The sequence below is a fragment of the Ursus maritimus genome, unplaced genomic scaffold, assembly GCF_017311325.1.
Source record: "Ursus maritimus isolate PB19 unplaced genomic scaffold, ASM1731132v1 scaffold_7, whole genome shotgun sequence".
NCBI classification, from domain to species: Eukaryota; Metazoa; Chordata; class Mammalia; order Carnivora; family Ursidae; genus Ursus; species Ursus maritimus.
In genome coordinates, this window is record NW_024426885.1 from 31,778,427 (window position 1) to 31,803,973 (window position 25,547).

At 47.1% G+C, this 25,547-nt stretch overlaps 1 protein-coding gene across 3 annotated transcripts in view; it reads left to right on the forward strand.

The window, feature by feature from the left end:
• Positions 1-7,350: 7,350 nt before the first annotated feature.
• The window catches only part of SORBS1 (sorbin and SH3 domain containing 1), a 223,274-nt gene continuing 205,077 nt past the window's right edge, over positions 7,351-25,547 (forward strand). The window contains exon 1 of one of the 3 annotated variants that reach the window (XM_040623929.1): positions 7,351-7,535. The gene's annotated coding sequence lies outside the window, so the exon portion shown is untranslated. The remainder of the gene's footprint in view (positions 7,536-25,547) is intronic. The other 2 variants (XM_040623927.1, XM_040623928.1) reach the window with 2 other exon arrangements.

A 25,547-nucleotide genomic window follows, 5' to 3' on the forward strand; every position in this document is an offset into this window, starting at 1 on the left:
TCCCCACCTTCAGTGAACCATCTGGGAGTTAGAAGCTCTCATCCAAGTGTAGAATACTCTGGGACCAAAGAGTGGAGCAGCTTATATGAGCAGTCTGAATACGAACTTGTGGGATCACATTGTTTAACCCCATTGAGCCTTGTCCCGGGGTCACATTGAGTTCAGTAAAGGGGCTGCCACTGACCCCTGGGGGTCCTTACTATCCTTCTACTGGAGGGTTCACCAGGAATAACCATTCCTTCTTTGAAGGTGGCAGCTTGGGCTGCAACACATTTTGGGAACCTCATTTTAGCATGTGTTCTGGTTCTGCTCTACTTCTAATCAGGGTCAAATGAAGAAGTCCTCGGTTCTTTTGGCCTAAGGGAGGAGATAGTTACCTCTGTCCACTTCTCTCTTATATAAGTCCAGTTGCCTTCAATTCCTTGGTGGTAGAACATGATTTTTTCAGATTATCTCATTCTTACAGGGCCAGATAAATGGGTAGGCCATGCAAGCATTGCAGAGATTGCCGATCTGAAGAGGGTTCCAGACATCCCTGGAAATAGGTGACTTTCTGAGACTTCCCGTCACAGAGAACTGTATGCCTAGATGAATTGCTTGGTTCAGCCCGATGGAGAAGCAGAGGGTAAGTTCCCTAAGAGAATGGCACAATAACTAGAGGTGGTCACTAAGCTGCTGTTTATGAAAGTGGGTTGAGGTCACCCAGGTTTAGGAATCAGGGCAAGCAAGTTTGGGGACAGAACAGATTTGCTGAGGTCATGGAAAAGGGGCTGATACTTGATAGGCACGTCCACCATCTTCCTTTCTACCCTTTCCCCAGACAGCACTTGGCATCTCCCCTTGACAAATGCTGACAAAGAGTTATTAACCTTCCCAGGGCACCCATGTGACTCAGTTTGGCCGTGTGTAATGAGTTCCTTCAGTGAACTCTTCCAGTCACCTCTGACAAGCTTCCAACAGCTTCCAGAATGTCAGTTATTCCCTTAACACCATTGTTGTTGATTTTTTAACCTTGTTAAGGTTACAATAGTTTAGTGAGGCTAGTTGCCCTGTTTCTGAAATTGTATTTTTTTTTTCTGCCTCAGGACATTTAATGATCTTTCTCTTACTTGCAGTCTCTCTCACTTTCTTTTGCTCTCCCCAAGCCACCCTCTTTTCCCTCCTTCCTCTTTGTTCCTCCTTCCTGGCGTTCTACCTTTCTCTCTCCAGCCTCAGTTAGAATGCCTGTCTCAGAGTTGGCAGCTGGATCCACCAACCCTAAAAATGCTTCCCTCAAGTAAATACTTTATTAACTAAATTACTTCAGAGTAGTAAGACTTCTAAAGTAAACCCAACATATTCTAATCAATGAATCCCCGGCCCAGTCAGATGGTCCCCTCCTCTTGTCCTTCTCCAAAACTCCTGACCTAGTCAGACCCTCCCATTAATTCAGTGACAGTGGATGGAAGTGTGTTTCTGAACTTCTGATTTCTCTCAAAGGTCCACCCAGGTCAACATTTTAAGTGTCTTATTTTGACTAATAGCATAAAACAATCTCAAAACCAAACCTTATGCACTTGGTCAAATACAATTGTATAGGATTGTATTCTATTACATACTTGTGTTTTCATCCAAGCAACAACACAAGATATGCTGGAGCGAGTGTTTTTATTTTTTATATATTTTTAAAGATTTATTTATTTATTTATTGGGGGGGAGGGGCAGGGGGAGAGAATCTTCAAGCAAACTCCCTGCTGATCATGGAGCCTGCCACAGGGCTTGATCTCACAACCCATGAGATCGTGACCTGAGCTGAAACCAAGAGTCACCCAGGAGCCCCAGAGCAAGTGTTTTTAGATTGATAAACGGAAGCCTGTCACTAGATTCTTAGGATCACTGGTTCAAACTCATCTCGGCACTGCTTCCCAAGCACAGTGATCCCCATGGCTCCTCTCATTTCTACATGGTCCCATAGACTTCTGACCAGCGTCCACCCATCTCACCAAACTTCCCTAACGCAGTATCTGTCAGTCTAGACCTCCGAAGAATGTGGAATTCTTGGGTCTGACATTCCCTGATCTTCAAGTCAGTTCTGTGCCCTCAGGCAGGAGTGTAGATTCACTTTTCTCAGTAATTAATCAACAAGAAACAAGAAAATCTGTTCTTTAAGAAAATTTGGCTCTTTTCACTACTTGCTTCACTTTCTTCAAGATATTACAAAAGAAACTAGGTACAAATGGTCACCAGAGCTTTAGTAATATATCAGCTAAACTCTTTGATACATAATTCCCTTTCCCTCATCCTATTCTTTTCTCCCCTATCCTGGCGTTCTCTAGCTGATATGGCTGAAAATGATTATGGTCCATCTTTTTGGGTAACTGTGGAAACAAGTTAACAAAACCAACACATTTTAGGAAAGCCTCTTTCACGACTTGGCCTCCTAGTAATATTAGTAATAATACCCACTTACTGAGTGCTTATGCATCAGGCAGTGTGTGAGTGCTTTCCGTGCATGCTTTCATCTACAGCTCACAAGTAAACCTTGGAGGGTTGTGTGTTCCTCACGTTGCAGATGAGGGACCCAAGAGCTTACACGAGAGTTCCATATTAGGTGTTGGAGCCAGGATTCTGTCCACAGGCTTAAGCACCATGCTCACGGCCGTCTCTAGATCGTCTTGTTTATTTCCCTCTCCTACAGTCTGTGTGACCCTAAAGATGGAGGAAAGGCTGACAACTCGGGGCTGTCCTCTGCAAAACCTTTCTCCCTCTTCCACTACTTCCTCACAGTTACAGCCTGCTTAGGGGCTGCTTCCTACAGCATGCTCGTGACCCTAGTTTGTGCGCTCAACTCTGCGGCCTGATCCCGTTATTTCTCTCCAGCAGTGGAAGGACTGCTGGGAATAATCTGATGCACATGAAGAGAAAACAAGGAGTTACAATAAGATTAAATTAAGTTTAAGCAGATTTTTAACAGTATGTAAAGCACAGCGCTAAGCGCTGTTGGAGGTGAGCAGACACAAGCCAGGGCCTCATGGAATTTACAATCTGGTGGGTAGAGAGGATGAGGAATAGGACTATACACATATGTACATGAGTTCATGCCAAATATGGTCAATTCCATGAGAAAGGAATAAGTGAAGTGCTATAGGACTGGAAGGCTGGAGTGCTCACTTTCCCTGGGAACCAGGAATGAGCGTGTGATCTGAGATGGGATGAGAATGGAAAGCCCTGAGCTTTATTTACTCCAGGCTTGGTTACTGACACACTGAAAAGGGCTTGGTGTTTCTCCTTCCTAGGACAGGCCCCAGAATTTACAAGGCCCAGTACAAAATGAAAATGTGAGGCCCCTTACTTAAAATGAAGAATGTAAAGATGGTAATAAACTGAGAGGGGGACCCTTTTCAGCACAAGCTGTGCACCCATGGAGTGGCCTTCCCTGGGCCTCTGGGGGTTACCTTTGGGAGGTAGGGAGTCAGGTCTAACCAGCCTGGCACAGGGCCTGTGACTTAGATGAATCAGTGAATGACTGGAGACAAAAATGAATTGACACAATAACACCTGCTGATTTCTTGGGTGGTTTTCAGTTTTAAGATGTTTTTAGACCATGACTCTGAACGCTTCTTGGAGGAGACATTTGAGATGAGTCTTGAAGGATAGTAGGATTTTTCTTTCTCTCTGTTTTCCCCTCTTCTCTTCTCTCCTGTCCTTCCAGTATTTTTCCATTTATCTCATAAACACACAGACTGGAACCAGCAGAGTTCAATATCTGAGGGATGACTCAAAGACTTAGACCTCACTTAAGATTCCTCAAGGCACTTTCCCACTTACAGGGATGAACTTGTCTATATATAAAATTTCCAGAGGTAGAGTCTGGTTTTTCATTTTAAAATTAATTGGTTTTATTTTAATTAAACAATTTGATAGATGTTTTTAAAAAAATCAGAAAAATATAGATGAGAAAAAATAATTACTCGGAATCCCATAAAAAATAGTTCTTTTTTTTTTTTTTAATGATTTTTTATTATATTATGTTAGTCACCATACAGTACATCCCTGGTTTCCGATGTAAGGCTCGATGATTCATTAGTTGTGTATAACACCCAGTGCACCATGCAATACGTGCCCTCCTTACTACCCATCACCGGTCTATCCCATTCCCCCACCCCCCTCCCCTCTGAAGTCCTCAGTTTGTTTCTCATAGTCCATAGTCTCTCATGTTTCATTCCCCCTTCTGATTACCCCCCCTTTCTTTATCCCTTTCTTCCCCTACTGATCATCCTAGTTCTTATGTTCCATAGATGAGAGAAATCATATGATAGTTGTCTTTCTCTGCTTGACTTATTTCACTTAGCATTATCTCCTCCAGTGCTGTCCATGTTGTAGCAAATGTTGAGAACTCGTTCTTTCTGATAGCTGAGTAATATTCCATTGTATATATGGACCACAACTTCTTAATCCAGTCATCTGTTGAAGGGCATCTCGGCTCCTTCCACGATTTAGCTATTGTGGACATTGCTGCTATGAACATTGGGGTGCATATGGCCCTTCTCTTCACTACGTCTGTATCTTTGGGGTAAATACCCAGTAGTGCAATGGCTGGATCATAGGGTAGCTCAATTTTTAACTTTTTAAGGGACCTCCACACTGTTTTCCAGAGTGGCTGTACCAACTTGCATTCCCACCAACAATGTAGGAGGGATCCCCTTTCTCCACATCCTCTCCAACAATTGTTGTTTCTTGCCTTGTCTATTTTTGCCATTCTAACTGGCGTAAGGTGGTATCTCAGTGTGGTTTTGATTTGAATTTCCTTGATGGCTAATGATTTTGAACATTTTTTCATGTGTCTGTTAGCCATTTGTATGTCTTCATTGGAAAAGTGTCTGTTCATATCTTCTGCCCATTTTTTGATTTGTTTATTTGTTTCTCGTGTATTGAGTTTGAGAAGTTCTTTGTAGATCTTGGATACCAGTCCTTTATCTGTAGTGTCATTTGCAAATATATTCTCCCATTCCGTGGGCTGCCTCTTAGTTTTTCTGACTGTTTCCTTGGCTGTGCAGAAACTTTTAATCTTGATGAAGTCCCATAAATTCATTTTATCTTTTGTTTCTCTTGCCCATAAAAAATAGTTCTAATGGGATTGCAGTATTAAACTAGTTTTCAATCTACTTTTTAAAAAAAGATATTTATTTATTTGAGAGAGAGAGAGAGAAAAGAGAGCATGAGCCGGGAAAGGGGCAGAGGGAGTAGTAGACTCCCTGCTGAGCAGGGAGCCGGATCCCAGGACCCTGGGATCATGAGCTGAGCCAAAGGCAGATGCTTAACTGACTGAGCCACCTAGGCACCCTTCAATCTACTTTTCTATTCAATAATATATTATGTACATCTTCGTTTGTCAGTATCACTGTACTTTTTCATTTTTTGTGACTGTATGGTATTCTGTCATATGGTTGTACTGGATAGGTTTTCTTATCCAATTAAAATTGGACATTTGAATTGTTTTAATTTTTTTTTTTTAATTCTGGATGGTGTAGCCCTGAATTTGTGAGGTAGGCGACTTATCTGGTTTCTCTCCCTGTTATTTTCCTCCTCTGTGGACAACCTCAGGATAACAATAGGACTCACTCCTGGGGTGGTTGTGTGGTGTGAGTTAAAGCATGTGAAGCTCTCAGCACAAGTACAGAATAGTGCCTAGCAGACTAGATGTGCTTGATTAAAAGTCATTTTATTACTTTACAGGCCCAGAAGGAACTGTCTTGCCTAGATCATGGAGTAAGCTAATAGTAGAGCCTGGGAAGCCTGATTCCTAACCTAGTCTTCTTTGCAAAGCCACAGGATAAGGTGAAAGTGGAAGGAGACATGGGCTGGGAGCTCCCTAGGCTGAGTGGTTTCCTGGTGGCGTCTTGTCTCCTCAGTTGTACAGTAAGCTCCCAGGTGGCTATGAATGTTCTAAATTTTTTTTTCTTTACACGGAAGAGGACAGCCGACGCTCAGCAAAAACTCGTCACTGTTCCTTGACATCTAAGAACCTTAGCAGATGTGTTTCCCATCAGCCCGTGCAGTCATTAAGGCCTGTCTTTACCTCACCACACACAGCTTGTTAACTGGGAACGTGCTTTGGCTGAAGATCCTTGTCAGTGGCAGCTGACAAAAGTCAGTTTTGTTCAGCCCAAGGGATGACTGCTCTACTTTCAGGGATGTCCCGGGGATGTAGGAAGCAGGGCGTGGCTGCTTGCTGGCCCTGAGATCTTGGGCAAGCCGCTTCCCCTCTCTGATTCCTTTGCTGTAACACTGAGGGGGTACCGAGGAGGTGAGGATGGTATGCCCAGCGATGGTTAGCTCTGAACTCAACAAAGTACCCTTCTCTTCACTTGCATATTACCATGTTTTATTCTGTTCACTCTGTTTCACTTTGCAGATGATTTTATTTTTTCACTTGTTTGTCTGTCTCCCTGGAAGCCTCATGAGGGGAAGCTTTACTGCTTTTCGCTGCAACCCCAGAGGCCCTCACCATGGAGCCCCTGAATGTGTGTTGCATGAATGAAATCTCAGAGCCTGAGTTCAAATCCTGGTTGCATTGATTTCTGTGTGACCTTGAGCAAGCCACTTAAACCTCAACAGTTTTCCCACTTGAAAAATAGGGATTAGTGACAGTGCCTTTTTCATAAGGCTCTGAGGGTCAAATGAGAAAATACCCAGGAAGCATTAAGCACACTGGCTGGTACAGAGTATAATTATGATTGTAGCAAACATTTATGTAGCACAAAGGCCAGACACTGATCTAAATGCTTTACATAGGTTAACTATGTTAATCTTCACTACATCTTACTACTTCTAAAAAAAGATTTTATTTATTTGAGAGAGTGAGAGAGCAAAAGCAGGGGGAGAGGGAGAGGGAGAAGCAGACTCCCTGTAGGGCAGGGAAGCTGAGCAGGACTGGATCTCACCCAGGACATGACCTGACTCAAAGGCAGCTGCTTAACCGCCTGAACCACCCAGACGCCCCACTACAACCTACTATTATACCATTTTACAGATGAGCAAACTGGGCACAGGGTAAGTAACATATGCACTCAAGACACGTTAGCTGTTATTTTTATGCCTTAGGTTCCTTCCCAGCTCCCCGCGGGCGAGCCTTCTTAAGGACCAGAGGGCGAGCGGGGCCAGCCTCGGGCCCAGCCACTGGCCAGCCAGGACAGAAAGGGTTACTGAGACCGCGCGCGCCTTGTCGCGGAAGATCCGCGGGCCCGCGCTCTCTGCTCACAATGCCGCGGGGCGGGGCGGCGGGGCGCTTCTTCGCCTCCCATTGGCGCACACGCCCCTTCCTGTCACTGCCGGACCGAGCACCGCCCCCTGGCACCGCCCACCGCCTCGGCGCTGCCGGAGTGGACGGTTCCAGACGCATGCTAATGAGGGGGCGGCCGCCGCAGCCCATTGGCCGGCCGCGGAGTGTCGGTGAAGTCAGCGCCGAGTCCCAGAAAAACAGAGCGGGGCCGACTGCAGCGTGTAGTGCGAGTGGGGCAGGACGCGCGCTTCCCGCCCGCCCGGAGACCCGCAAGGTAAGCCCGCGCCAGCCGCCCGCTCGCCCGCCCGCGCTCTCCGGATCCGCGGCCGCGGCGCCGGGGGCGTGCGGCGGCCCGGCCCCCGCGGGCGGCGCCTTTGTTCCGCGCTCGGAGGAGGCGCGTTTAAAGGGCCAGCTGTTGGAAGGACTTGGGGGACGCCCTCCCCCAGAGCATCCCCTGTGGTCACGGGGAAAACCGTGGTCCCCCTCAGCCGAACCTTCCTTCCTGCTGGGTGGATCCCCAGTCTCTCCAGGAAAGTTCCCCAGGGTGCGGGGGTCTCCGGGATTCAGGTTTTGTTTTATTTTTTGTGGGTGGGGGTACGTGCGATCATGGCCACTGCTAGGAGAGAACGTCTGCCTGCTTCATGCTGGCTGCAATATGGGTGGGTGGAGGAGACATCAAAGCCCGGGTGGGTTTACGCTGTAAAGTGAAACTACCGAGGAGGGGCTCCTCTGCAGCAGCCAGAGGAAGAAGGAGGGAGCGAGCGGCAGGATGGAGGCATCGCAGGTGTGTTCATTCATCAGCATCCCTCGGGAGGAGAGGGCGGCGGGAGGGGCGCTAGGACGATCCGTCTGGCCTAGGACCCGCCTGAATGAGCGGGTACCTGTGTAGGTCCGGGAACCCCGTGCGTGCCCATCCGCCCATGCTACCTCATCCCCCGGAGTGACTGGCAGCATCTTGCTAGGCAGCTCATACATGGACGGAAAGCAACTCCTTTCTCCGAATTCCCTCGGCATCACTAGCTCCCACCTGGCTGCTTAACGATGTGGCTTCCTTGATAAGCGGTAGCGCCATTCAAGATAGAGGGGGGGAGAGGCTTGAAGTCATTATGTACATTTAATGGGCGAATGTGCTGTCGAATTCTGCACTCCCCCCGCCCCGCATCCACTGTCGTAAGATGGCTTTGAAATTCACCAGTGCATGCTTTCTTCGGGCAGACAGAATTTATTACGCTATTACATTGCTACATAAAAGCAGAAGGGATCCCACTGAGCCTGGCTCCTTTTATCCAGACTCTGTGTTTTCCCAGCATGTTCTGGCTGAACCTTTGGATTTTTGTTTTAAACTGAGCGCTGGGATGCTCCTGTAGTCACAGGGCCAACCTGCTGAAATTGCCAGAATTGATTTCACTGTCAATAGGAGGGAGGTTCATTTAGAGACATCATGGAACCTATCTGGCAGTCAGGCCTCTGACATCACCCCCCACCTCGTGTCCCTTTTCCTCTCATAAGTGAAGGCCAGGCAGGGATGGCTTGTCTGTCTCCACTCTCCTTGGGTTTCGAGCTCCTCTATTTAGATTCAATATTGTGTTTTTGATGGGAAGGGAAGCTTGGTGGTGGTTGAAGAGAAGGGGGTGGATTAAAAGTGGGGTGGGCAGCAGATGGGGACAGCAGCCTCAATGACAGAAAGCACATGCTGGACATTTGGAGACTCCAGGTCTACAGCCCTTAGAGACACAGGTGAGATAGAGGACTGTCTACCCACTGAGAGAGGGTGTGTGTGTGTGTGTGTGTGTGTGTGTGTGTTGGCTTGAGGGAGGGGTGGAGGAAGAGGATGCTGCCAGCAATTTTCTGCCCCACCCTCTTGATGCTGCCTTAAATAGCTCCTTGCCAGCCAAGCTCTGCTGTCTCAGGCTCTTGGCCTGAGGGGATGGCAGGGAGGAGTGGGTCTGTTGGCATCTTTGCTCTGGGCACTTTAGAGTGGAAGGTTAGCAAAGGGGTGGTTCTCCTGGGGTTGCCGAGAGCTCATTTCTTAGCTGGAGGGCCCTGAGTTGAGCTGTCTCTGGTGACTTCCCCCGCAGGGAATTAGCAACTGAAAAGAAATGTTTTCTACCCTGTAGGGCAAAGAGCTGGGAGGGTATTGTCATCTTCCCTTCAAGCCCACCCCAGCTGGCCAGATCACCCTCTAACCTGCTCTCTTTCTGGCTATTTGGAGAGTTTCTGTGAACTTTTCTGAAGGGATTGAGAATAATGGGGAGTGAGGTTGGAGTTCTGGGAAGGGATGAGCAGATTGCTTCTTACTGGCAGAACAAAGAACTGTTCAGCACTCCCTTTTCCCCCTAAAATAGAGTTGTGTATAGACAGCAGAGTCTGGGGTTTTCTTTGCAGAGTATGAATGGGCAGGATTCAGGAAAGAAGGCTTTTATCAGGTAGCATTGGTTATCATCTGGTCATCCAAACTTAGTTCTGGACCCTTCTCTGGACGTGGACATAGATTTGCTGTAGAGGGCACTCACTGGTCATTTAGGATTTAATCTGTCTCTGTAAAAGGAAATGGATGGTCCCAAAAAACTTTGTTGAAGGAACTCTGGACCAGAGACAGGACAGCTGGCTTTGATCCTGACCATCAACCTGCTTTGGGCTTTGGGCTAGTGGCTTCCACACTCTGGGCCTGTGTCCTTGTTGGAAAAAAGAAGGCTTTGGAGCAGACTATTTTCCCAGGTTCCTGACAGCGTTACTGGTCTTAGATTCACAAGTCCAGTTTTTTTTTTTTTTTTTTTGGCATTTTAAGATTCTTTTTTGTTAGCTAAACGATGTTAAAGTCATAATGTTGCTCAATGGCATGAAAGAAGTATTCTAGGACTTGGGTTCCTGATGGCTTCAGACTCACCTTTTCCTCAATTAGTACGATTTATGAGGATTTACTGTATGTAAATACTTAAGACCTAGAGTGACCTGGAGTGAGAGGCACAGACTCTCTGAGCGGTGATTTGCTGGGGTGACTTGAATTGACATAATGCTAAGGAAAAGGAGTTTCTAGAATTCATTCTCCCTTCCTGTATATGTTTAACTCACTGCTTTATTTATGGTTATACAGGCGAATGTTCAGGTATTTAGAGCATAAGTTGGAAGAAAACAATGATTGCCAGGTTTTGCCCCCCTCACTGAAGAATTTGAGGGATTGGGAAATTTGGTCATTTGTCCAAAGTCACACAGGTAGCAAGATGAGAAGCTGGGACAGGAACCCAGGTGGGTAGATTCTAGGTCCTGTATTCTAGATGTAACTCTTAACTCCTTCTCCCTCTGAGATTCTAAAATGATATAAAGTGAGGGGGGCGCCTGGGTAGCGCAGTCGTTAAGTGTCTGCCTTCGGCTCAGGGCGTGATCCTGCCGTTCTGGGATCGAGTCCCACATCAGGCTCCTCCGCTGGGAGCCTGCTTCTTCCTCTCCCACTCCCCTGCTGTGTTCCCTCTCTCGCTGGCTGTCTCTCTGTCACATAAACAAATAAAATCTTAAAAAAAAAAAAGATTTAAAATGATATAAAGTGAGGAGAAAATAGGGCTGAAGAAGGGAGAGATTGGAGGCGGGGTCAGGTGGGGAAGGGGAAAACACAGCCTCCAAGCTTGGAGGAGGGAGGAATGGAGGGACAAATGAAGCTGAAGGGGAGGCTTTAGCCAGCTGTGAAATAGCAGATTTCTGCAGCCCTTGGAGTGAAGGAAGCAAGAACAGGCTTGGCTTAGACAGGGGTGGGAGTGGGCGGACCTGCCTGGGCTTGGGGCTGACATGGAGTCTCCTTGGGATCTCCTGTTGACCCTCGGACTGCGGAGTGTGGTAGAGGCTGCTCTGTTGTAGGGTCAGCTGAAGCCTTTGGAGCCGCTGGGTACATACAGCGTGAACATGTGGGAAGTCAGGTGTGCTGGTGGTGATGCCAGAGAATGCTGAGGTGGGACCCAGTTCTGCTGAAGTCCCGGGTTTTTTTAAATGCCAAATGAAAGAAAGTTTTCCGTGGAATTTCTTTTCAACTCAAGCAGCGTTTTCTCCTCTGACTTTCATCGGTGTTTTGCATGTTTTATGAGCTAGTGTTTCACGGACTGCCTTTTCAAAGGGCACGCTTGGAGCTGGTTGATTCCCTGAACTGTATGTAGCTCATGTGAGGGGAGCTTCTGCCCTGGGACTTGAACTAAGCCTCTGAATGTTTCAATGAGCAATTAAAGAGCTGTGAACAGTGGTTAACCGGATCAGTAGCCATTGAAAGGCAAGGATGAAAGGTGATTAGACTTTGAAGTCTGTAGCCCAAGCCAGCAGCTGGCTTGTGTGGTGTAGTTTACTTTGGCTTGTTGGTCAGGCCTCCGAAGTGTCTCTGTAGATTCCTTGAGTTGTTCCCTCTTTTTGTGCATGGATAGGCCTGTGTGTCTGTGTATCTCACTGTCTTCCCATTCTTGCTTTCGCAGTCTTCTTCCTTTATGCATTTCTTTCTCTCTCCTCCTGCTGTATCTGTCTTTCTTCTTAACCTCCTCCCCCATTCTCTCTTTACTGTCAATAATACAGCTTTGTAGTGTATTTTAATGTATTTACTGTTATTAAAATTTAATCTTCTCTGTTCTTAATTTATAGTCAGTTGAGTTTGCTCTCTTTCAATGTGTGGATATGTGTTTTATACACAAAACAAACAAACCAACCAAACCCAATTAAATTGCTTTTTACTTCTTTCTGTGTGGCCTTCCATTGATTTCCACCTCCCCTCTCCCCCCCTTTTCTTCTGTGGTCAGTAGTGGCTCTTTATAGAAAAAAAATTTCCCAGCTCACTGTCATGTGGATATTATTGTTTTTATAATAAAAACAGTTACAACAATAGAAAAAGTTTCCACCCCTGTATTGTGGACACAAGGGACACCCTCTCCCAAGAGATGTGCCCTATTTCTTGACTTCCTTCCATGGAAAGAGTGTCTGCAGTGTATTCTCCGACAGGGGCCTCTACTGTAAAGGTTGGGGGTGCTGATGGTAAGCTGGGGCTCTTGTCTGCAATTCTGGTAATGCTTAGAGTCGGGGAGTGAGGTGGGTGGGCTTATGGCCAAGAGAATACTTCTAAGAATTCGGTGTGATGGTTTTTCTTTGTTTGCCTAAGCTGGGCTAACCCGGCAGTCAGTGGCAAGACCCAGACCCCTTTGGAAAAGAATGAGATGTTTCTCAACTTTCTGATTCATCTCAGTTGGGAACCAAGGGAAGGTAGGTGCAAGGAGGGTAGGCACCTACTGATGGGTTGTAGGTGTGAAGTTCAGGTGCTTTGATGGATGCTTGCTGTAGTGCTTTAAAATTTTCTTCTGACTCAGATTAATTACAGAGAAGATTGAGTCTTGGTGCTCAGTGGTCAGCAGATAGTTTAGCGTCTAAAACTGGCCTTGCAAACAAGTAGTTGCCTTGAAATCTCTAGTTAATATGTTAAAAATTCACACGAGTTTTGTAGTCTACTCTATAATATGTATGTGCTGGTTTTAGTATAAAGGTATTTAAAATGCTTTACTGTTGGGGCCCCTGGATGGCTCAGTCGGTTAAGCATCTGACTGGCTTAGGTTGTGATCTTGGGGTCCTGGGATCGAGCCCCACATCTAGCTACCCACTTAGTGGGGAGACTACTTCTCCCGCTCCCTCTGCCCCTCCCCCTGCTTGTGCTCTCTCTCAAATGAATAAATAAAATCTTTAAAAAATATATGCTTTGCTATTGAGTACAACTGATGGTCCAGGAAAATGCTGTGTTTATATTGGGCCTTCACTTGTCCATATCCACTTGAATTATGCACAGCAGGTCCCATAGCCCAGCTGGAGAAGCCAGCAGTGGGGCAGGCATCAAACCTGGTGGTGTGGAGAGCTGCCCACCTTCCTGCTGGCTCTGCCAGACCCACTGGGTGTCCCAATCACAAAGACCTCATCCATGTCCCCAAAGATCAGATTCTCCCTCCCACCGGGGCTTTTTCCTCACCAGAAGACCTTTTCTCCTTTGCCTGGCTGCTTCCATCTCCTTTCAGACTCTCCTCACATCTGAAAGAGGTGCTTTGTTTCCTGTGTTCAGCGGTAGCCGGTTGGTTCCCTGTCTGTCTTTTCTACCAGATTGTGAGATCTGGCAAGACAGAATCTGTGTTTCATCTCTTTTGAAATTCAATTTTAATTTACATCAAAGTCATATTTTATTTATATATATGTATATATGTGTATATGTGTGTGTATGTAGTGTGTATACATATGTATATAGTGTGTATATATATATATATATATATATACTTTTAAAAGTCAAGTAACACTGCAAGGCTTATAAAGAAACACTGTGTCACCCCTTCTTATTCCAGGGATTACTCCCCAGAGTCAGTCACTGAACGTGATTTTCTATTGCTGCAGTAACAAATTACCACCAACATAGTGGCTTGAAGCAAAATAAATTCATATTATGGTTATGTAGGTTAGAAGTCTGAAAAAGTTCTCACTGGGCTAAAATAAAGGTGGTAGCAGGGCTGTGTTCCGTTTTGGAAAGAATCTGCTTCCTTGCTTGCGTCTTCTAGCTTCTAGAGGCTGCCTGCATTCCCTGGCTCCTGGCCCCCTTCCCCTGCCAGAGCCGGCTCGTTGAGTCCCCTCCCACTGCATCGCTCTGACTTCTCACATAGTCCCGTCTTCCTCTGACTCCCTTCTTCCTCCCTCTTCCACTTTTAAGGACACTTGTGATTACTTTGGGCTTGCCTGCATAATCTAGGGTAATCTCCTTATTTTAAGGTCCCTTGATTAGCAACCTTTATTCCATTTGCAACCTTAATTCCCCTTTGCCAGGGAACATGTTTATAGGATATGGACATCTTCCTGTTTGAGGGGCCATTATTCTGCCTACTACAGTCACTTCCAATTCTTTTAGCTATTTTTCCTGATATTGCTATTATATTTGTGAGTTCCCTGCTTACAGGGCTATTTCCTATTGTTCAATTGGATATTATTCATTGATGTCCTACCATGGATTAGAGGAGCCCTTATTCTCCTCTTCTCCCTGCATGTATCTGTTCACCCTGTCCTCCCAATATGGTTACATCAATGCTTACGTTATCTTGGCTGTGTAAATAGTGTTCATGGCTGAGTCATATAGTTGTGCTATAATGATATTTCCTTTCTTGTACATCTTTTTTTGTTGTTGATAATTGCCTTCTCTTTTCTATTTAGTTTTCTATGTACTTATTACTAATTCTCAAAGTTTCTGACAGAATTTTAAAACATCTGTGTTTTATAACATATGTTCCTTTTCATTTTATTATCATTTTTTCCCCTTGGAGACCTCCCTCCCAGAGGCCTCCAACTCTCTCCTCTTTTCTGGGTTAATTGACCTATAGGCCTGTGCTATTTCTCATTCTGGGTTCCTTTACTTTGTCCTGGGCTGGCTCCTCTGTTTCCTCTTTCTTGGTTTATTTCCCAAGAGGGTCTGTGGAAGTTGATCACTTCAAACTTGCTGAAATATCCTTATTCCATATTTATACGGTCATTTGATTTGCCTAGAATTTTAGGTTGGTCCCTTAGAATTTTGAAAGCATTGCTCCACTGTCGTCTAGGTTCCAATATTAATGGCAAAAATTCGGATGCCATTGTGATTCTCGATCACTTATGGGTAACCTGCTTTTTTCTCACTGAAAATTTTTTGGATCGTCTCTCTTTCTCTGTATTGGAAATTTTCTTGCATTTAAAATCATTGTGCTGGGTCCTTAGTGTGCAGCTTTGATCTGAAGACTCACATTCTTCAGTTTTGGGAAATTTTCTTATATTTTTCTTTTGATAAGTTCTTTTTTTTTTTTTTAAGATTTTATTTATTTATTTGACAGAGAAAGAGATAGCCATCAAGAGAGGGAACACAGGGAGGGGGAGTGGGAGAGGAAGAAGTAGGCTCCCAGCGGAGGAGCCTGATGTGGGGCTCGATCCCAGGACTCTGGGATCACGCCCTGAGCCAAAGGCAGATGCTTGATGACTGAGCCACCCAGGCACCCCTTTTCTTTTGTCTTTGGAACTCCTCAATTAGTTGGGTGTTGGACTTCCTGGGTTGAGTTTACAATTTTTATTTTTATTTTATTTTTTTAAAACATTTTATTATTTTTTTTAAGTAATCTCTACACCCATTGTGGGTCTTGAACTTACAACCCTGGGATCAAGAGTCACATGCTATACCAACTGAGCCAGCCAGGTGCCCTGAGTTTATAATTTTAAAATCTTTTATTTCTTGTTTTACATTTTATTTTTGTTTTACTTTGTGAGAGACACCTTCAGCTTCATTCTTAACCCTCTTGAATTTTCAAATTTATGTTTTTGTGGTTTTGCATGAAATATGCGTGCATGTTTACTTTCTAGAACTCCTTTGTTCTCTGATGCTCACTTTTTTTTTTTTTTTTTTTTAGTAGTATCTTGTTCTTGTTTCATAGGTTTTTGTTTTTGTTTTGTTTTTGTTTCTGGTGGGGTTTTTTTTGTTTTTTTTGCTCTTTTCTGCTTTGTCTTTGTTTCCTCCAAGCCCCTTTTTCTGCCTGTTTTGGTCACTGAATTTCTCATTGGAGCTGTTCTTCCACTGATCCTTGACTGTCCATTTATATTTTAAGATTGCTGATTGGGCATTTGTGTGACAAGGAAGGGGACTTATCTTCATTGTAGGTTTCCAGAAGAGAGCTTGCTTTAAATGTCTGTGCCTATAGATCTTTTCTCAGGGGGATGCTGGGTTTTCCTGAAGACAAATGTTGCCTGGGGGTGTAATAGCCTGGATGTCCTGCATTGTGGGAGCCTTATGGGAAAGGAGGCTGGGTACCCTGTTTGGTATGCAGACTTTCACTCACTCTGTTCTTTTCTGAAGGTTGCCCCCTTCTCTCCCTTCTTCTCTCAGCTGTGTCTGAATCCAGAGTCTCTAGTGTAGTTTGCCTCAACAGTGAATCTCTGCCTTCTTCTGCCTGAGGGAGAGAAGTTACCAGGATGAGTAGGTTGTAGGAGAGGCAACCCTGGGCTGTAAGTGCTCCTTCACCAAACTTTTAGCAGACTCTCTTTTTCGCCCCTCTCCCCTCCCCTCTTAGTCCTTGGTGCCTTCAATTCCTGAGGCTTCTGTTTCTTTGGCATAAGTCCCCACTTGCTTAGTGTCTCCCTCTCCTGTTTGCACTTAGCAGAGCAGAAACCTGAATCAGCTACTGCAGGGCCGTCAGCTCTCTGTCTTCCAGAATTCTGTTGATAGATCTCATCTGCCATTGTCATCTTTCCATTAAAAATCAAAATTTTCTACTGTCCTTTTAGTGGGGTTCTAGGAGAAAGCAGGGGTAAATATGGGTGTTTAACCGTCCGATTTAACTAGAAGTTTCATCTCTTTCTCCAAGCCCTTAAACTGGTACCTGCTAGAGATAGCATATATTCTCAAGAAACGTTTATAAACTGATTGAATGCATGTTTCTAAGATGGTATGCGTACAGTTAGCTGAGAGATTTCAAGAGAGTCCCAAGCATACAATCTTATAAGAATAAATCCACTGTTTATTTTGAGATGGACCTAGTAACAGGCAGCAGATGAGCCCTTCTCCCTGCGCCGTGTAGGATAAGCAGCACCGTGAGGCGTCCTACACTTATTGGGCTGGAGAGACGAAGCTCGGGTGCTATCTCCAGCCCCATCACTAATGACCTGGGTCATCTTGAAAAGTCACTTAACCTGTCCAGGTCTTGGTTTCCCCAGCCTTGAAACGAGCTATTGGTCAAGATTTGATTCACTTTACTGCTGTAAGTACCTGCTGTGTCAAGGCATGGTGTTCGGATCCTTCTGGGTATCTCCTCTAAGGCTGCCAGGTCAGTTTTTTATATATACGTCTGTTAGGACTTTTGTCACACTGAACAACTGTGGCTTTTATGTCCTTCTCTTGATTGTAGTTCCGTGCCTGACAGTTGGTACTCTGCAGTTTTAATCTCTCCCTCTGGACGGCGGGCTCCTTGTGAGGGCCACATTGTAGTCATCTCTGTATCTTTGCGTCCGACATAGCCCTTGGTGCGTAGGCGTATGGTAAATGTTAGGCTTTTCCACCGTGATGAGTACATCACGGAGATATGGAAACAGGAGGTGCTCTGTCAGGATCCCCGGACCTGGCTCGGAGAATGAGGCCTTGCTCCTTGGGAGTTTAGCTGCATGCTCCTTGGCTCAGTTATGGACCTGGAGGCCCAAATCTCAAAGGCACTGATGGGAAAGTCAGCAGAGAGAGCCGTTCTGTACCACAGCCCCGACACTAGAGGATTGTTTCCCCCCCAGACAGGTCACCGTCATGTATTTGTTTAATCGACCTCATACTGTTACAAGTTAAGCTCAGATTCATCTTAACTAAGAAAGTGAATTATAGCTATAATCCTGTGTTTATAGTGTTTACAGATGTTTAAGTGCTTTTTCATAATTTATTTTCATTTTCCTAAATGTGAGCTAATGTGCCAGGACTAGTAAGTAGACCTTTCAGGGAGATAAATTTGGCTTCACAGAAGCACTTTTCATCCTGAGAGCCATTCCCTGCTGTATTGCATTTGGGAGGCCCTGAGCTCCTTGCCAAGCCAAGGTTAGATGTCCATTGGCCCGGGAGCCTGGGAAATCAATTCTGGGGTGGCAGAGGAAGTCTTATTAGAGCACCTGAAAAGTCCTTTGCATTTGATTTGTTCAACAAATAATTACAGAGCACCGACCATACACCAGGGTCTGGGCTGGGCTCTGAGAATAGAGCGGTGACCAAAGAGAAGTGGCCTCTGTTCTCCTAGAATCATAGACTAGAGCTGAGCTTTCCAGTGTGGTAGACACCAGCCATATTCATTTTAAATTAATTAAAATGAAATACAGTTTACAATTCAGTCGCTCGTTCACACCAGCCACATTTCCCGTGCTCATAGACACCAGTTCCCATCATCTCAGGAAGTTCTCTTGGGCAGCCTGCTCTGGGCTACAGAGCTAAGCTTCTGTGTTTCTAGACCAGGCATCTGTGATTAGCCTTGTTTCACAGCAGAGGCAGCTGATGCAGAGAAAAGCCATTTGTTTTAGGTCGTGTCGCTGGATGGGCCCGAGCTGGGAACAGAGCTGTTCTCATGGAGCTTGGCTCTTCTTGCTTGGAAGCGAGGTGGGGAGCAGAGTGACGAAGAGCGTGGCCTGTGTGCTCAGCTGCCTGTGTCCACAGCCTGCGCCTGCTGCTTCCTAGAGCCAGCTGCTCCTCTGTGGCTCAGGTGCGTCACCTGTCAAGTGGAGAAAGTAACGGTACCTCCTGACAGGACTGTGGGTGATTCAGTGACGCAAGCGTTTAGACTTCCTGACGCGTGGTAGTGCTGGATGCTGTGTTGAGGAGAAGGACACAAGTTATTGGAGTCAAGGAGGCATTTTCAAACAGGAGACTGTAGAGTGGAAAAAGAACATTGGCAGGTGAGGCTGTGTTTGCAGAGCTGACTGACCACCTGGAGAGGGGCACAGAACTGAATGTGTCTAAGCCAGGGGCTGCTTTGGGCATGAGAGCTGATGTAAAAATGCCAGTGAAGCTCTCCGAATCCCAGTCCTGGTCACTGACACTTGAACAAGGATCCCTTTGACGTCCCCTTCCTTCTGGTCTGCCACTACCCATGGACCTTTCTCCTGTCCCCAAACATTTCTTCTCCCCCTACTGTATTTCCACCTTGGAGGGGCGGGGTCTCAGATGTTTGCCAACAGCCCCCTGGAGTTGAGGGATGTGCAGAGGTGTGTGGAGGAGAGAAGGGATAGATCCTGGGTGATTTGGCAGTTGGATCCTAGGCTTCTCTTTGGGGTTTCTGTCGCTTGGTGATTTGCTCACTCTTGCAAGCAGGTCCACCTGGTGTGGCCTGATGTGCTCAGGGTGCCCCGTTTTGAGGAGAAAGGGAGCTCTGATGTTAGCCCCAGGGCCGGGAGGGCGCCCCATTCCAGCGAATCCCTGCTTGCATGTGGAACTTTAGTTTAAGAAGCGCTTTAATAGCCTCAGCCTCATTGCGTCCTTTGAACAAGTGTCGATGAACATGTAGACATGGCCCCCACCCTCCCCAGCTTTTTCCTTCTTCACTCTGACAGCAAGAGCACGGGGCTCTTGGCTTCCCCAGCAGGCATTCAGCAGTTTGTTTCAGGTTTTGAGGTGGGAAGGTTGTGGTATGACAGTGTGTGTGGGGGTGGGGGAGGTGACAGCGCTGTAGCTGTACCTGACCGATATGGCATCTCATGTCGGCCAGGTGAGGCACACAGGGCAGGTGGTTGAGAAGCCCAGTGACAGACCCCAAGTCAGGTGTCTGGCGGTGGTGGACCCAGGACTGACCTGGGTGGACACTGCTCTTGGCAACCTGGGTTCTCACTGTGCCATACACATGCTGCCTGAGGACCGTGATGAGGAGTATTACAGACTTGTATGTTATCCTCTACCTGGCTTTGCCAGTCTCGTTCTCATCTGGGTGGTGACTTTCCACCCTTCATGGATGATGTTCTAGCTCAGAGCAGCCGTGACAGGAATGGGTGCTTAGAAGATCCCGGAATTGCCCGCGTGTCAGTGCGCAAACTCATTACTCATTTATGTAATGCCTAGTGCATCGATTATTAACAGCAGCCTGGAGGCCAGCCTTTGAGTTTGGTTTCCCAGTATGAAGGGTCACTAGGACGTATCTGTTGAAATCCAAACAGTTTCTCTTGTTGCCTGCAGTTTGTGTGGAACCTGGCAGCTGTGCATCCGGGCGGTTTCCTAGTGTGACCTGTGAAGAACTCGTTCACGTGCAGATTGCTCTTCTCCTTTTGGAGTTTGCCTTTCCTACGTCCGGGCAGATCCAGGGTGGAGGGACTGTTTCCTGTGAGCACAGAATGATGGTCGGGGGTTGTGGCTATTGATGCTACATGGAGGGGGGACCATGTAAACACTTGCGTGTTATGCTGATGTTTGGGAGTCTTTCCCAGGCTGCTGTAACATATACACTGCTGACTCTTCTGTGCGGGCGCCTCGCCTTATAGACAGCGCACCCAGAAGGCTGGCAAGAGGAGAGGATCCCGCAGCTGGTGGGGAGGTGGGATAGGCCGGAGCTGGAACTGGGAGATCTGTCACTGCCCCAGTGGCCTGGACAGTGGGCTTGAGAGCAGGCCGGGGATCTGGATGGAGAAGCCAAGGCAAAAGGAGGAACTGGGCTGCTTTAAGCAGGACAAAATGAATGGAGTCTCCAGAGAAAGAAAAACCCCATCAGGGACGGAAGATAGAGTAGCTAGAGAAAGCTGGACTCGGGAGGCCCGAGGGCCTAAGCAGGGTCGGGTGCCGGCTGCTGACAGACGGGTTGCCAGGCCTGTGAGCCTGAGCCAAGACAGTCTCAGGCCTTTTAGGATGGTTTTGTGTTTGCTTTGTGGGGCCTTTATGTTGGGCATGGTGCGTGAGTGAGCCAGGACTGGCAGGTGTGAGGGGGCGAGGCCCCCCAGGAACTGGGAAATGTTAGTCATGCCTGAGCACGGAGAGGAGATAGGGCTCCTCTTCCAAACAGCTGCTGCAGGAGGAGGCCCCGCAGCCTGTCAGCCTATGGTACCGTCCACGGTCTTGGTTTGATCTTGAATGTGTAAGGTCGTGGCCATTTCAGCACTCACCTGAAGTATTGTTGTGAATCATTTTCCCTTCCTGGAGTCAGAGGGGCTCCAGTAAAGAAGAGGTTTTGTGGCCGTGGTTCTGGATTCCCCAGGTTGCTGCCTCAAGGAACATATACCTGGGCAACCAGGAAATCCAGAGGTTACCCTGGATAGCAGTGTACGTACCTCCTTGGGCTATCTTGATGGGTATTTTCTTTGGGTGCTCCTTTTCATTGTAGCAAGGAAGAACAAGTGCTGTTAGAAGATGTAAAATATTTAATACTCTCTTTAAAAAATTAAACTGCACAGGGGCGCCTGGGTGGCGCAGTTGTTAAGCGTCTGCCTTTGGCTCAGGGGTGATCCCAGCGTTCTGGGATCGAGCCCCACATCAGGCTCCTCCGCTAAGAGCCTGCTTCTTCCTCTCCCACTCCCCCTGCTTGTGTTCCCTCTCTTGCTGGCTGTCTCTCTCTGTCAAGTAAATAAATAAATAAAATCTTAAAATAAATAAATAAATAAATAAAAAATTAAACTGCCCAGAAGCCTTTGGTTGGTGGTGCCCATTGCAACAAGCATGGTTTCCAGGAGTGTCTTCCTAGGGCTTTTGAGCTTCCCAGAAGGGGTGTGGGACCCCACTCCCGGCAGGGCTGGCTGGGAGGTCTGGAGGAGGCCCACCTGCTTGCTTGGTCCAAAGGCAGTATTGGGACTGAGTGACCCCTTCAGAGGTTGGAAGCTAGGGTCTGTTTTGATAAGGAGGGGGGAGTAAAGGGGAGGAGAACTCACCATCCTTTTGGGGCTTGTTCATTCATTTTATGTTATTGGCCCGTTAGGCACTTAGCTTCTCCATCTAGCCTCCAGACTTTGCCTCTACCGTTTCCTTAGCCTGGAGTGTTCTTTCGTCCCTTTACCTAGCCAGGTCTGCCCATCCTTCAGATGTCATCTGCAGCAGCATGTTCCTGGGGAAGCCATCTCTGATCCCCTGGAGCAGTTTAAAACCTGCTGTTTGAGGCTTTCATGATTCAGTGGTTCTGGACAGAACATTCTTCACAGCATTTGTCTCAGCTGCTTTGTTACACTTGTTTGGGAAATCATTGTTTGTCTGCCCACCCCACCAGTCTATAGGATCCACAATGGCCGTGGCCAGGGCTGTTTCTCAGCCACATTCTGTCCCCGGTGCCCAGCATGTGCCTGGCCCACAGAAGGGGCTCACTGGCTGTGAGCAAATTACTTCATTTACTAAGTTTTGGGTTCTGTTGCAGATTCTGGGAATATAAAGAGAACAAAACACCCCTGCTGTCCTCACGCTGTTCCTAATCTAGAGCAGTGGGTGAGCTCTCAAGAGATCGATTGAGTGGCAGGAAGAAAACATAAGTTAAAGTTCTATTTATTCTTTAACTCAAACATAAGAAAGATGTAGCTTTCCTATTTATAGTTGTACAGATTTTATAATTAACTTATAAGTAAATATGCTGAAAGCTATTTTACTAACAGGAAGGTGTGATCAGAAAGTTTGGTGACCTGGTCTGAAGGGAGAGGTAGGCACATGAAAAGGTTTTTGTGCCCAGGTGTGATAAACACAAAGTTAGGGCAAGTAGCAGCTGCAGTGAGGGCCACCATGGAGGTGGGAGGGGGCTGGAAGAGGACCAGAGGAGGGCGTTCCTGATAAAAGACATGGGCACCAGCATGAACAAAGGCGGGGTGGCATGAGAAGGCTTAGTGCATTGGGAGAGGTCAGTACTTTACTAAGGCCGGGAGTATAAGGCTGGGGGAGGGCCTGCTAGAAGCCACTGCTGGTTTGGGGAGGGATTGAGAATTGGGAATGCCAAGATGGCTGAGACGGGCCCCTGCCTGCAGGTTGGACATAGTCTAGTTGGGGAGAGAATTGTGTACACGTGCCCTAAGGGGAAGACAGTGCAGTGAGTGCCTGGATTCAGAACAAGGTGGATATTTGGGTTGGGGGGGATCAGGCTGGTCATGCTTTCAAAATCTACCATGCCCAACCATGCAGCCCCCTCTTCATTGCAGGAGGGGAAGGGGGAGGGCTGGCCACTGACTTTAAGCCTCTTTTGAAACCCATCTCAGGGTTAGGCTTTCCATGAAGTTCTCCTTTATCTATTCTGACCCAATGAGATTTTTACCTTAATGTGATTTAGACCCCTCCATGGACTATATTTTCTGGGTTACAAAATGGCATATGAACAGAAAAATGGCATATGGCATATAGAAATATGTGTATTTGACGTGTTTACTTACCTGTGTAATCATACACACTCCTTCTTTCCTTCCTCCCTCCCTCCCTCCTTTTCTCTCTCTCTCCCTCCCTTTCTTTCTCTCCCTCCTTTCTCTCTCTCTCCCTCTTTTTCTTCTTTCTTTCTTTCTTTCTTTCTTTCTTTCTTTCTTTCTTTCTTTCTTTCCCCAAGGCTTGAAGTAATTATGTAATTAGAATCCACATAGAGTGTGGTTAGATAAGGTGTAATTAAAGAGGAAAGCCTAATTTTGGAAGAATGATAAGAGGTCATTTGATTCAGTCTGGGCCCAAATCCAATCTTGGAAGAACAGTAAGAGGTCACTTGGATGTAGGGAGCTTGGGCCCCCAGGAGCCCAGACTGGCCTGAGAGTTGGACATATTCTGTTTCTTTCAGTTCACTGTGAAAGCTATTCATTGAGCATCTTCTTGGTATAGGGTATTGTAGGAAGCCCAGCTGTAGGTGAGGAAAAGAAGGTCTGCGTTGAGGGAGGACATGGGGGTGGTGGGGAGATTGGCTGGAGAACAACCAGGACATCCTAAGGTAGAGAGACGAAGACTCCTTCATGGGTGTGTGGGGGGGTGGGGGACAGTGGGGAGGTTGGGGAAGTATTCACAGAGCACGTGGCATTTAAGATTGCTTGAAGGGTAAGAAGGGTTTCAAGAGCAAGGACAAGGACTCTCTGGCCCATCAGATTTGCTCAGATAATATTTGTGGAATGAATGCCAGGCTGAGGTTGGAGGTGGAAGGAACGTGGCCAAGTTGGTAGGTGGCCATTTGCAGTTTGGTGACGGTAAAGTTCATACAGCTCAGGCAGTACAGGGACAACATGAGGCCAGGAGAACACCAGGCTTACGCCCTTAACTGCGTAGTGCTGACTACGTGCAGAGGAGTCAGAGATTGCTGTGGGCTGTGGTGGTCAGGGAAGGTGTCCTCATGGAGGGGCCAACAGGATAGGAAGAAGGGGAGGAGGGAAGACTTCCAAAGGAGCGGAGTGACATGGGCAAAGTTCTAGGGAGGGAGCCAGGAGATCATCCAGGAGAGAGGAGAGAGGGCATTTAGGGGACCAGGGTAAAACCAGGTGGGCTGGAGTAGGTGAACGAAGTTCCCGGGTGTGTTGGACAGGAGAGCGTTGATCCAGTGGGACAAGGAGCCATGGTAGGTTGCTGGACAAGAGAGTGGCATGGAAAAGGTATGTTTGAGGGAAGAGGAATCTGGGTCTGCTGTGTAGAATGGGCTTCTGGGGAGTTCAGCCTGGGCTCCTTGTCATGAGGTGATGGGAACCAGGCAGTGGGCTTGGGAGGCTGGGGCTGGCTGGTCTGCAGGCCCTTATCACAAAGGGCTACTGGTCTTGGTGATAAGAGGATGAGAGAAATAGGGCAGGGGAAGAAGCAGAGGTGATTGGAGGCTTCAGAGCCTGGGAGAATCGTGGTACCTGAGACAGGAGGGGGTACAGCTGGTGGGAGAGAGGGTGTGGGAAGAGGCATGGCGTGTCTAGAGCCCAGAGACCCACGTTCTTTTTTTTTTTTTAATTAATTAATTTATTTATTTATTCGACAGAGATAGAGACAGCCAGAGAGAGAGGGAACACAAGCAGGGGGAGTGGGAGAGGAAGAAGCAGGCTCATAGTGGAAGAGCCTGATGTGGGGCTCGATCCCAGAACTCCGGGATCACGCCCTGAGCCGAAGGCAGACGCCCAACCGCTGTGCCACCCAGGCGTCCCCAGAGACCCACGTTCTAACCCAGCCCTGCCTCCAAACTGGCTGAGACCTTGAGCCTATTCCTTCCTCTCCTGAGTTCTAGTTTTTGGTCAATAGGCGTTTCTACCTTAGGATTCAAGCTGACTGGAGACCATGGAGTCATTACAGTCCTAGAGTTGGGGCAAAAGGAAGGGTTTGGGCTGGAGATGTGTGAGGTCTCTCATGAAGGGGAGGGAAGAAACCACATGGTCTTCTTCCTTGTCTTCTTGGAGTGAGTGGGCAGTGAGCAACAGGTGAGATTCTGGGTGACTGAGTTGTGGGGGAGAGGATGCTGTCCCAACTGATCCTGCCCATCTCAGGGTGGTTATGGGACTCTGACATAATGAGTATGTAAACTCCAAGCCTATGCAGATGTTGCGGTCAGTGCTCCATTCTGGGGTGGAGCAGGGGAGGGGTTAATCTTCCTGAATTCACAGAAAGGAAATTCTCAGGCCAGGGAACTTCTTCCCTTCCTCTCCTTCCCTCCCCAAGCCAATCTTTGGGAAACTTATGGCTTTGGACCTTTAGAAACAGAGTCCGTGCAGAGAAGGCTTCCTGGCAGAGGAGGACTTGGACAGAGCCCTGGGAAAGGAGAGAAGGAAGGACTTTCCAGAGAAGGAGGATGACATGGAGTTATATTACACAATTGAAACTAGAGTCCAGAAAGGAAGGGATATGTGTTTTGGATACCTAGTGTGTGTACCAGCTCCGCACCAGGTGCTTTCA